This window comes from Pleurodeles waltl, chromosome 5, assembly GCF_031143425.1.
Source record: "Pleurodeles waltl isolate 20211129_DDA chromosome 5, aPleWal1.hap1.20221129, whole genome shotgun sequence".
NCBI classification, from domain to species: Eukaryota; Metazoa; Chordata; class Amphibia; order Caudata; family Salamandridae; genus Pleurodeles; species Pleurodeles waltl.
Window position 1 is genome coordinate 910,369,914 of NC_090444.1, and position 12,658 is coordinate 910,382,571.

Below are 12,658 nucleotides of genomic sequence, written 5' to 3' on the forward strand. Positions count from 1 at the left end.
TCTGCTAATCATAGGTGTAATCAGGTGGGCAAGTGTTAATCCGCACTGATTTTGACCAGGATTTTAGCTACATGTCTGTTATAAATGGCAGGCCTGGAGTACCTGTGTCCCCGGGTGCCCGGTGGGGTACTTGCCTATCAAGAAGGGATTTCCATGGGGCCCTGGGCCATCACTGGTCGGGGGCCCACATCCTGGAGGTGGTGTCTGCCTGCATACTGCCCACTTACTGTTCACTGTGGGTGGTGGCTTGTGGCAGTGACTCATGGGCTTGCTGCTACCCATGGTACTCTGTTTTGACTGCCCCTGATACCATTCTTTGTGGTCTGCTTGGTTGACTTGTATGGGTGGGCTACTGCTTTTGTGCTGGAGCCTGACCCCCCGAGCCCCTTCCCCCCTTGTGGACGTGACAGTTGCCATTCCTCCTTGCTCACTCCATCTGTGTGAGGTGCCAGCACACCAGTGGGATCATCTCCTGCATTTGCCCTGCAGATCCTACTTATTGCCTCTCACCCACTATGTAACATGATGGGCAAAACTAGAACCACCAAACTCCACGTCCTGAAACTGGGTCCCTGGAGCCTACCCTCGACCGCTATGCAGTATGCTATGGGAGCCCTCCAAATCCTTAAACTCACCCTCAATAAGCACTCAGCACAATTCCAAAAGGTCCTTTGTGCCGTTCTCGACACACAAACCTCTTTGGAGGCTAAAATGGATGGAGTATCCTTGGAGTTGAACTTGCTTAGGGCTGATCATCACAAATTGGTGGAACGTGTTGATTACGTGGATTCTACTCTGACCTCCTTGGACCATCCAGTATGGGATTAATAGGTCAAGCTGAACACCACGAAGGAGGAAGTGGCCTCTCTATGCCGCCAGGTGGAGGATGCCGAAGGGCACTCGTGGCACAACAGCATTCATTTCATGGGGTTCCCGGAACGGTCTGAACTCCCCAGCATTGAGCTCTTCCTTGAACAATGGTTGGTGGCCACTCTGCTGGAGAATAAGGTCCCCAAGCTCTCTTTGGTGGATCAGGCATACTGCACCCCACGTTATCCACCTCCTCCTCCTGGGACATAGTTCCATTCACTCATTGCTCGCTTCCTTAAGTTCTGTGACTGGGATCTTATGTTACAGCATTTCCTCTGAAAGGGTCCTTGGTGGTAGGAGAACACAGAAATAGCACCATATCCTGACTTCATGACCAAGGTACAGCACCTCAGGGTCTCCTACATGAAGGTGAAACGACGCCTACGGGAACTGCAGCTTTGTTATGCACTAATGTTTCCTGCAAAACTCAAAATCGTGGATGGTGATTCCTCTCAAATCTTCTCCACACCTGAGGATGTCTGGACATGAATCCATGTGAACGGCATCGTGAGCAAGTCTGAGAATGCACAGGAGAAGGGAGATTGGGTGATTCCATGCCCTAGATGCAGGAGGCACTGGATAGCACGGGCTTGCCCTACTCAGGACCAAGCAGCAGCAGAGCAGGCCCAATCGGTGGAGGAAGCGTCCCTGCACAGCACAAACTCTTTCACAGCACTGCGCTCCAAATCCAACATGGATCCCGACTCAGACACCTGTGCCTCCATGTTTTTTACTGCTTGCAGGACACCTAAACCCAAAATCACACCACGATCAGCTGATGATCTGTTGCGACCTATAATCCACAACTGGGCCCCTCGCTCCCATGCTCAGTTGGTGCAATCTGGTTCTCTGGTCCCACAGGGACTCATTCTGGTGCTGGTGGATCAGGTGCGGGCCTTTGTGATGGGCCCAGGTGATGGAACGCAACCTTTCTCACTGCACCACATCCCACCATTGTTCCCATAAGGACTTGTTTGACTGTTTTTTTTTTTCCCTGTTGTGTTCCTGTTTTAGAGTTGGGGACTACTGGACAGGACTACAACAGCCACTGTCCTGGGGGGTATGCAAACATTTCAACTAGCTGTTGCTCAGTTTAAGCATGATTACAAGTGACGCAGGGCACAGTTACATGCTGAGGGGATCACTCAAGGAAGTTATTGCCAAAGCTTGTGAAGGAGGATCAGGGTCACGACCCAATAGGCACGATAGTCACCTTGCAGCTGGCCATCAACTTCGCCTTTTGCAAGTACTACCGGGGTTTATGTACAGTAAGCCCTGGCCTACACCCCCCACCGCTGCAGCCTCCAAACCTACCTAGTCTGATGCTTCCCATCTCGGACCAGTTAGAGGCAGGATCCGCCATCACCTGCCCAGCTGAGAATCCATCACATCAGACAGGTAGGTTTTGCAAACAGTCCAAAGGAACTATTCCCTCCCCTTTGAGACTACTCCTCCATCCATACCACCTACCTTTGATCGGCTGACAGAGGATCACTTGGCACTTCTCCGCAAGGAGGTTACGGTTCTTTTGAGCAAGGGAGCCAAGGAGAGGGGTCCCTGTCCCTGAAGTAGGTCATGGTTGTTGTTCCCACTACTTTCTGGTGCCCAAAAAGGACAAGGGCCTCTGCCCTATCCTAGATGTCCGGTCCCTCAATCTCTTCCTCAAAAAGGAGAAGTTCAAGATGGTCACTCTGGCTCATGTCCTATCTGCTCTGGACCCAGTGGACTGGATGGTAGCGTTGAACTTGCAGGACGCCTATTTCCATATTCCTGTCCTGCCGGACCTCAGATGTTATTTGCGGTTCATGGTAGGTCACAAGCATTTTCAATTTACTGTGCTCACCAAAGGGATGGCAGTGGGCGCAGCTCATCTGCGCAGGTTAGGGCTTTCAGTTTTCCCCTACCTCAACGACTGGCTGTTGAAGCTGGGCTCAACCCAGGTTGTCATCTCCCACCTCCAGACTACGGTGAACCTCCTGCATTCACTGGGGGTCACTATAAACATTCAAAGGCCACACCTGACTCTTTCTCAGATGATCCCTTTCATCAGAGCTGCTCTGGACACACTGCGGTTTCTGGCTTATCCTTCCAAGGGGCGAGTCCAGGATATTGAGGCTATGATACCAATGTTTCAACCTCTATCCTGGATTTCAGAGAGAATGACTCTGAGGCTGCTGGGCCTCATGCATCCTACGTTTGACACATGCCAGATGCCATATGTGGACTCTGCAGTGGGACCTGAAGTTCCAGTGGCGCAGCATAAGGGGAATCTTTCCAACATGGTCCAGATCTCGGAGGGAACTGCACAAGATCTGCAGTGGTGGCTTTTGAACCACGATGGGGGATCCCTCTCCCTTGCCCAACCAGATCTGACAGTAGTGAGAGATGCGTCACTCCTGGAATGGTGTGGCCATATGGGAGTGGCGGAGATCAGAGGCGTCTGGTCTCCAGCGGAGTCCGGGCTCCATATCAATCTTTTGGCACTCAGTGCGATCAGGCTAGCTTTAAAGGCATTCCTTCCCTCTCTCAAAGGGAAAGTGGTGCAGGTGTTCAAGGACAACACCACCGCCATGTGGTACTGCAACAAGCAGGACGGGGTGGGGTCGTGGACCTTTTGTCAGGAGGCTCTGTGCCCACGACATCGCTGGAACATCAGAGAATGTCTCTGGTGGTTCAACAGCTGGAGGGCTCTCTGAACACCAGAACAGACCATGCCTGGTTGATCACAAATGGCGTCTCTATCCGCATGTGGTGCATGGTCTCTTTCAGCAGTGTGACGAGCCTTGGTTAGATCTGTTCACATCTGCAGAGAACGCACAATGTCAGCTATTTTGCACGTTGGAGTTTCCAAGGTGGCACTCGTTTGACGACACTTTATCATAAGTGGAACTCAGATTTCTATGCACCTTTCCACCAATACCATTTCTGCCCAGAGTTCTCAAAAATTGTTGAAAGAAGGAAATCACTAGGGGCTTAAGAATAAGAACTGACCTGCTGTACGATATTCTTTGTATTGCTTCCAAAATGTCTTAAACCAGTCACTTTTTCTTACTTTACTCTCTAGTATAGGCTGCTAAGCACAGATGCTTTCCCCCTTTGTTGCAATACTTGTAGTGAGATAATAGAATACTGGGGAGGAGGTAAGTGCAAAGTTCTTACTGGTATAGTATTCTTTATAGCTAGGGGAAGGAGAAAGAAGAAAGGAGAAGGAAAAGGAAAAAGGAAAAGTGTCAGCCACATCTTGCACTTATTACTTTGCACAAAGCACTTTATTGAAGTATATTCTACAACAATTTGGGACAAAATTGTGGGGGTGGGTGGAGGTGGGAGAGTGTGACCAGGTGCTATGTCAGGGCACCACACTGTAAAGGGTGGTCTGGGAAAGATGAAACTGGGCCTTCCTCTTCCTCAGATTGGGCCAGGGTGGAGGGGAGGCTGGTTTGAGGGGGGAAGTGTCAGAGAATTTCGGGGGAGGGTTTGGGAGTGCACTAGCATTAAAATAAATACTGATATAGACTGAAGAGTTGTGCTGCTAGTGTAATTCTCATTAGTCCCATCTGTGCTGCTAGCTTGCCTTTCCAGGTACAGTGGAAAGAGGTGAAGGTTGACAAACTCATGTTATGAAATGTTAAAGTTAACGGTTATATCATGCAATGCTAATGGAATTATATATCGTCTGAAATATGGAGGGATGACAAGATTGCTTATATCATGCAGCCATGAAGTGATTTCTCTTCAACAGACTAATCTGAAAAGCAGTAACTCCAAAGTCTATATTCTAAAGCAGTATTCACTAGCACTATTTGCATCTTCTGGACTGGGATATTAAGGAGGTGATTAAAGATCCCAAAGGTAGGTCACTTTAGATAAAAGCACTTGTCCAAGGAGTCCCAGTAAATTAGTTAACTATTATGGACCTATCAGTGATGAGATCGATTCACTAATACAGCTACATAATATTGCCATAAGTGCAGTGGGGTCCTTTATTCTAGGAGGAGACTTTAATTACATGGAGAATCTCTCTATTGATACATCAAATTGGACTAAAACCAACTTAAACCTAAAACTAAGAACATCCTTAATACTATAGAATCCTATTTTTAATTAATAGATCTGTGGTGGGAGGACCACTACGGAGTACCCCAATACAGTTGTTATTCTCAATGCTTCAAAACTGCATCCCAATTGGATTTTTTTTTGGTGTCTTGTGCATTGACGAGGCAGGGCTCTGATATCTGGGCAAACGCCTTTTCAGATCATTCTGTAATTTCAGTACCGACTTGTAGGAAAGTACCATCTTCTTGGCATGTTACCCCCAATTTTACATGTATGTCAGTATGTTTTTGCCTGTCTCACTGGGAGCCTGCTAGCCAGGACCCCAGTGCTCATAGTTTGTGGCCTAAATGTGTATGCCTGTGCAGTGCCTAACTGTGTCACTGAGACTCTGCTGATCAGAACCTCAGTGCTCATGCTCACTCTGCCTTTAAATTTGTCAGTATAGGCTAGTGACTACATTTACCAATTTCAATTGGCATATTGGACCCCCCTTATAAGTCCCTAGTAAATGGTACCTAGGTACCCAGGGCATTGGGGTTCCAAGAGATCCATATGGGCTGCAGGATTTCTTTTGCCACCCATAGGGAGCTCAGACAAACCCCTACACAGGACTGCCATTGCAGCCTGGGTGAAATAGTGCACACACTATTTCACAGCCATTTTCACTGTACTTAAGTAACTTATAAGTCACCTATATTTCTAGCCTTCACTTGCTTAAGGTTAGGTGCAAAGTTACTAAGTGTGAGGGCACCCTTGCACTAGCAAAGGTCCCCACACATAGTTCAGGGCCATTTCCCCGGACTTTGTGAGTACGGGGACGCCATTACACGCATGCACTACATAAAGGTCAATACCTATATGTAGCTTCACAATGGTAACTCTGAATATGGCCATGTAACATGTCTAAGATCATGGAATTGTCCCCCCAATCCAAATCTGGTATTGGGGAGCCAATTCCATGCATCCTGGGGGCTCCACCATGGACACCCAGTACTGCCAAACCAGCTCTCTGAGGCTTACACTGCAGCTACAGCTGCTGCCACCTCACAGACAGGGTTTGGGCAGCCCAGTCCCAGGAAGGCAGAACAAAGCATTTCCTCCGAGAGCAGGGTGTTACACCCTCTCCCTTTGGAAATAGGTGTTACAGGCTGTGGAGGGGTAGCCTCGCCCAGCCTCTTTAAATGCTTTGAAGGGCAAAGATGGTGCCCTCCTTGCATAAGCCAGTCTACACCAGTTTAGGGAACCACAGTCCCTGCTCTGGCGCGAAACTGGACAAAGGAAAGGGGAGTGACTACTCCCCTGTCCATCACCACCCCAGGGGTGGTGCCCAGAGCTCCTCCAGTGTGTCTCAGACCTCTGCCATCTTATTTTCAGAGGTGTGGGGACACTCTGGGGGCCTCTGAGTGGCCAGTGCCTGAAGGTGACATCAGAATTCCCTCCTGATAGGTGCATACCTGGGTAGGTAGCCTATCCTCCTTTCAGTGCTATTTAGGGTCTCTCCTGTGGGCTTCTCTTCAGATTTCGACTTGCAAGAATCCACAAGGACTCCTCTGCACTTCTCTCTCCGACTTCTGCCAAGGATCGACCGCTGACTGCTCCAGGACTCCTGCAAAACTTCAACAAAGTAGCCAGAAGAGTACCAGCGACATTGTAGTGCCTAATCCTGCCGGCTTTCTCGACTGTTTCCTGGTGGTGCATGCTCTGGGGGCTGCCTGCCTTCACCCTGCGCTGGAAGCCACAAAGAAATCTCCTGTGGGTTGACGGAATCTACCCCCTGCTCCAGCAGGCACCAAACTACAGCCTCACTGGTACTCTGGGTCCCCTCTCATCCTGACTGAGCGTGGTCCCTGGAACACAGGTAGTGGACCCAAGTGACCCCAACTGTCCAAATTTGGAGGAGGTAAGTCCTTGCCTCCCCTCCCCTGACAGTATTCCTGTGCACTGTGTGATCTGTAGCTACAAGGGCTTCTGTGCACATTTCCAAGAAATCCTGCATGCACAGCCGAGCCTAGGTCCCCAGCACTCCGTCCTGTGATGCTCAGCTCCCTGAGTTGACATCCGGTGTCGTGGGACCTCTATTTGCAGTGTTGAGACAACCGCCGTGTTCAGTCTTCTTGAACCCGTGTTCAAGGACTCCTGCGGGTACTTCCCTCCTTCCAGTGGGCTCTCTACGTTACTGAGGGCCCCCTCTGTCTCCCCTCCTGAGTGGCGACATCCTGGTCCTTCCTGGGCCCGGGCAGCACCCTTTTTCTTCAACCGTGACTCTTGCATATAGCAAGGCTTGTTTGTGGTATTTTGCCAAGGAAACCACCCTGCATCCACCAGCACGCCGTGGGACATCTTCTGCACAAAGCAGAACCTCCTACCTCACTCCGTTGGTGCAAAACCAGCAGCTTCTTCCAACCGGAGGCAGCAATTTTGCACCTTCATATGGGGTTTAGTGGGCTCCTGCCCCCCCGGACACTTTAGTGACTCTTGAACATGGTCGCCTTTACAGGCCTTCAGATCCAGGAATCTGTCTTCAGTGCTTTGCAGTCTGGTGTGGTCCTTGCAAAATCCTTTATCACGCCTTTAGTGTGTTTTGGGGGAAATAGTAGTACTTTACTCCTGCTTACCTGGGGTGGGGTCTCCTCTATACCCTTGGTGTTTTCTGACACTCCCAGGGACCCCCTACACACTACACTTGCCTAGAGGTGCATTCGTGGTTCACATTCCACTTACTTAGTATATGGTTTGTGTTGCCCCCAGGCCTATTGCATTCTATTGTGTTCTACAGTGTTTGCACTATTTTCTGACTGTTTTACTTACCTGATTTGGTTATTCGTGTATATTTTGTGTATGTTACTTACCTTCTAAGGGAGTATATCCACTGAGATATTTTTGGCACATTGTCACTAAAATAAAGTACCTTTATTTTCAGTAACTGAGTATTGTCTTTTTTATGATATAGTACCTATATGATATGGTGGTATTGTAGGAGCTTTGCATGCCTCCTAGTTCAGCCTAAGCTGCTTTGCCATAGCTACCTTCTATCAGCCTAAGCTGCTAGAAACACCTCTTCTACACTAATAAGGGATAACTGGACCTGGTATAAGGTGTAAGTACCATTGGTACCCACTACAAACCAGGCCAGCCTCCTACACGACTGAGCGGGATACTGGTACTAAGGAGAGGCTTGGGTGGCAGCTTGAGAGGTCTCCGCTTACCAACTAGGAGTGGGTACTAAATATGAAGGAATTTATAAGAGAATTTTTTCAGGTAAACTGTAACACAGCATATCTCCTTGAAGAATGGGATGCTTTTAAAGTCACAGCCGGAGGATATAGTATCTCTTTTATGGGTGCCCAGAATAAACAAGGGGAGGCATTAATAAAGGAATTACCATAGGCGGCAAATCTAGCCACAGTAGGTGACCTTGATCCCGCTACATGAGAGTTAAAATCGGATAAACAAAATCTTAAAGTTTTTTTCATACTGGAGGAAATAAATAGCTCTAGGGCATATCAACAACAAATGTATGAGGAAAATCAACAAATAGGAAAACATCTTGCCTGGGCCACTCTACTAAGACAGGATAAACAAGTAATCAGGCAAATTGAGGACCCAGAGACTAACTTGCTAGTATCTCAGGAAGAGGCTGTTGCATAGGTATTTATGCATCACTATAGTAGAATAGCTGAGAATAATAAATATTCAGGAATATCTTCTGAGATTGAGAAATGTTATAGTTCCATTTACCAACCTAGGTTGTCGCGAATCGATCAGGAGGAAGTCATCACTAAGATAACTGCCTCTGAAGTAGCAGAAGCTCTGAATAAAATGGCAAGTACAAAGGGCTGTTGGAATGATGGTTTCCATTCAGAGCTTTATAAGATTGTTTTGGAAGAATCAGTGCCTTTTATAGTAGAATTATTTAACATGATAATAGAAGGAGAAGAGATACCCCCGACGTTTAAAGAATCTACAATTGTTCATTAAAAAAAAAAAAAAAAAGGATGAGTGTTTATTAAAAGTAAACTCATATCGCCCAATTAGTCTTCTAAATTCAGATGACAAAATATGAACTAAGGTATGATCAGCCAGGATTACACCCACTGCCCAGCTTTTAGTACATAAAGATCAGAGTGGATTTGTGGCCAATAGATTAATAAAGGCAAATACTAACTTTTTAATTTAGGCAGTTGATTTTTTTCTTTTTTAACAAGACCACTGCAGCAATGATAATATTTGACTCTGAGCAAAAAAATTTATTTAGTTAATTGGGATGCCTTGGTATATAGTTTATGCCAATTAGGAATTTTGATTGCAGTTCATAATAATGATCAGGGCTTTGTATCAAGGAGCACAGGCCAGAGCTGTTATGAATTTAAAAGTTAGAGGCTTGATTACAATTAGGAGATATACTCTGCAAAGATGCCCTCTCTCCTATTTTATTTACTCTTTTTGTTAAGCCACTAACCCAAAAAATTTGAAACACAAAGGAAATTCATTCGGCTAGAGCAGACATGCCTAAAATAAAACTATGTGCAGATTATATTTTATATTTAAAACCAGATGAAGTCAACATACAAGGAGCATTTGATTTAATTAAGGCATTCACCAACATAGTGGGGTACAATATAAATGAGAGTAAGAGAGATTCTTTAATTTAATACTTTAGTGGGGAATCTGCCTACCTGTTTACAGCAGGAAGCCAGATCACTGTGACCGATTAGATATTTGGGAATATTTGTTGCAAAAAACTATGGTCAGCTTTGCCAGTTAAATTATGAAAGGATGTTAAAAAAAAAAAATTAAAAGCACAAGTACTTTTGGAAAGGTGGTTGGTTCTTCTATTAACTCTGATAGGCAGGGACTCCTTAATCAAGATGTCCATATTCCCACTATTTCTTTTTTTGTTTGTTAATGTACAAATAAGAGTTAAAACTCTTATTTTCAGGAGCTGGACTATTTGGTGAGAAGTTTTATTTGGAGGAATAAAACCCCTCGGGTGAAATATTAAATTTTACAACCTAATAAAACTTGGGTGGCTTAGCGCTCCCCAATTTTCAACTATATCATCAGGCAGCATTGTTGGACATGTTAGCACGTCTGGTGGATGGCAAAGAAGTGTTGGAAACGTTTTTGTTAAATAAGATGATCCAGAAGTCAGCAAGAAATCTACCAGCTTGCCAAAAAATAAAAAACTCAGTATAAGTTAATTCATGAGCTGAGGTATAGGATGGAGCTTCTTTTCAGAACTCGTCAGATGTCAGTAGGTTATTGTTTTCTTCTATTTCAGGAGTGTAACTTTTTTGGATTAAATTTATCTAGGACAGTGATATGATTACGGAGATAACTAAATGACATGGGATGAGATCTTATTATGGTTTGAGGTATAGTGTAATTGGCTCTTTTTGAGTTTTGGACAGATTATTCACTTTCTAAACACTAATGTACAAAAAACAAGTTTACAATAACATTCCGTTTGCTGTGCTCTTATAAGGAGTAAGCTAATAGGTACTGGTAATTGGTTTAGGCTGCTTGGCATTCACTCAGCTCGGGAAAGGGCCAGTGGTTTCAGGGGAAAAATCTTTGATAAAACATAATGTAAGCTCTTGAAAGAAGATTGGCAGCTAATTGCTGAAATGGGGCATAAATCCTTAAGAGGAGCAAACTTTAAAAGTATATGATTTCTGTCCTGATGGATGGCATACTACACTCTCGAGGCCCTACTCAAAATGTTTCCTTCAATACCAGAACAATGTTTTCATTGTAATCAGGAGGGGAGGAGGAAGTGGCTTCATACTTTTTTGGCTGCCCAAAATTGGCTGCATTTTGGGACAAACTATTTACTGGTATAAATAGAAGCCTAAAGTCAGATTGAAACCGAGACACGTGTAGTGTGAATTGGGACGTCTAAAAAGGTACAACAATTAATATGAACAGTATTTTATCTCAATCTCATGTACGATAGATAGGTCGTTCCTTAATGTTGTAAACTTGGAAGACACACTTAGCCCCAAAGATTCAAACTGGTGAACTAAAATGTTAACTAAAAATGTTGAAGAAGCACATGCAAAGAGAGTGGGGAATGTGGGCAATTATACAGCCATCCAGCAGTATTTTGGAACCCCATAAACTGGGAGGTGTTGTGAAAAACTGGCAAGTATACTGAGCTGGGGGAGCGAGGATATGCTGGATCATGTTATGGACAAATTACCATCTCCATCCTCTTCCTCTTGTATCCATGAATTTGAATCTCAGCATAATGTGTAGTGGGAATATTTTTAGATGTATGTTAGATGTTACAATGTTAATCTTAAGGTCAACGTAAGCACTAGCACTTTTTTCTGCTTTTAAGACATGTTTATTGAAATTTTCAAAGAACAGAGGTGGAGGTGGAAGGAGAGAATGGATTACATGATTCGAATAGATTATTATCTGCATTCCTTTCCTCCTATGTCTTTTAAAAATGAAGTACAAAGGGAAGGTGGTATGCTTTTCGTTAGGATACTCTAGTGCATTAGGAATTAGGTGGATGATGTACTGTTGTTAATTAATTGCACTTTGAAGTAATATACATTTCACATCTCTAACATTTGATGTCTATACCTGTTCAGTAAAAGAAAAGATATATATAGTAATCATACTTCTAGAGGACTCAATTTGAGTAACCTCAAGCAGACCTAGATATATATTTAGTAATCCTCATTCTAGGGGACTCCATACACTTAAGCACTGGCTAGAGCAAAAGGCCTGACCTGAAAAAGCTAATGCATGCAAAAAGCATCTATGTATGCCAGTGTTTGCACGGGCATAGCACAATATGCATGTATTTGCATAATCACATTAGAGCCGACCTATTAGCTTTGCCAATTCTTGCCAATCAGTACAACAGGGCCTGGTTAAAATTTAAAATATGCAGGCATAATTTTAGGAAATTTGCATTACACCTATTACGCAAAATTCCAGAAATGATGCCAAGTTGCATAATTATGCACACACTCCTAAATATAATCTGTTACTAGATGTCCTTTATAAGTCAGGCACAAGTGCTTGCAGAGCTGTTCACAAACTATTACCAAAAGCAGTTACTAGATATCCCTCTTTAGTCAGACACAAGTCCTTCATGTACAAGTCTGTAGTATGTTGGGCTTTTTACTAGTGACCCATAGGCATCTGTCATTGAGCCCTCGATCCCAGAATGCCAGAGAGTTCTGTACGGAGGTGATTCCCTTGAATGTCTCCTTTTATTGAAAGTGGGCTGACACAATGGCAAAAATTAGACAATGCTATTTTTTGATTATCTTAAATCATGTAGAGGGTGTCTTCAATATTTAAATTTGCATATTTATTTTTGCCTGTATAGTGATCTGTGCTCGTTTTTTAGGAGCTATATAATGCTGCTAATGCTGGGTGATGATAATAGTCGTTATAACATTTACGAGGGCACCTAATGTAGGTTATGAAAAAAAACAGGTGGAGGAACTCTAATATTGACAAGTATTACCAGCCAATGGTACTTCGAAAAAACCCTGTTTCCAGTCTAAAAGGTGCTTGTTGAAGAAGGCATTGTCTACATGTGCAGGAAAAAGCAGAGATGCACACAGACAAAATGGAGCTTGGTGGTATCAACATTGTTAAGATGGCCAGCTACTGTGTGGCTGATGGAAGCATGCTCAGTGCTACCTGCATTGATGAAACCTTTAACCACAGTATGATTGGAGGCACAATAGGTATTATCAACAAT

General features: G+C 44.6%; 1 protein-coding gene across 1 annotated transcript in view; it reads right to left on the reverse strand.

Annotated features, from left to right (window-relative positions):
• The window catches only part of CST7 (cystatin F), a 194,520-nt gene that overhangs the window by 24,630 nt on the left and 157,232 nt on the right, over positions 1-12,658 (reverse strand). The window lies entirely within an intron of this gene.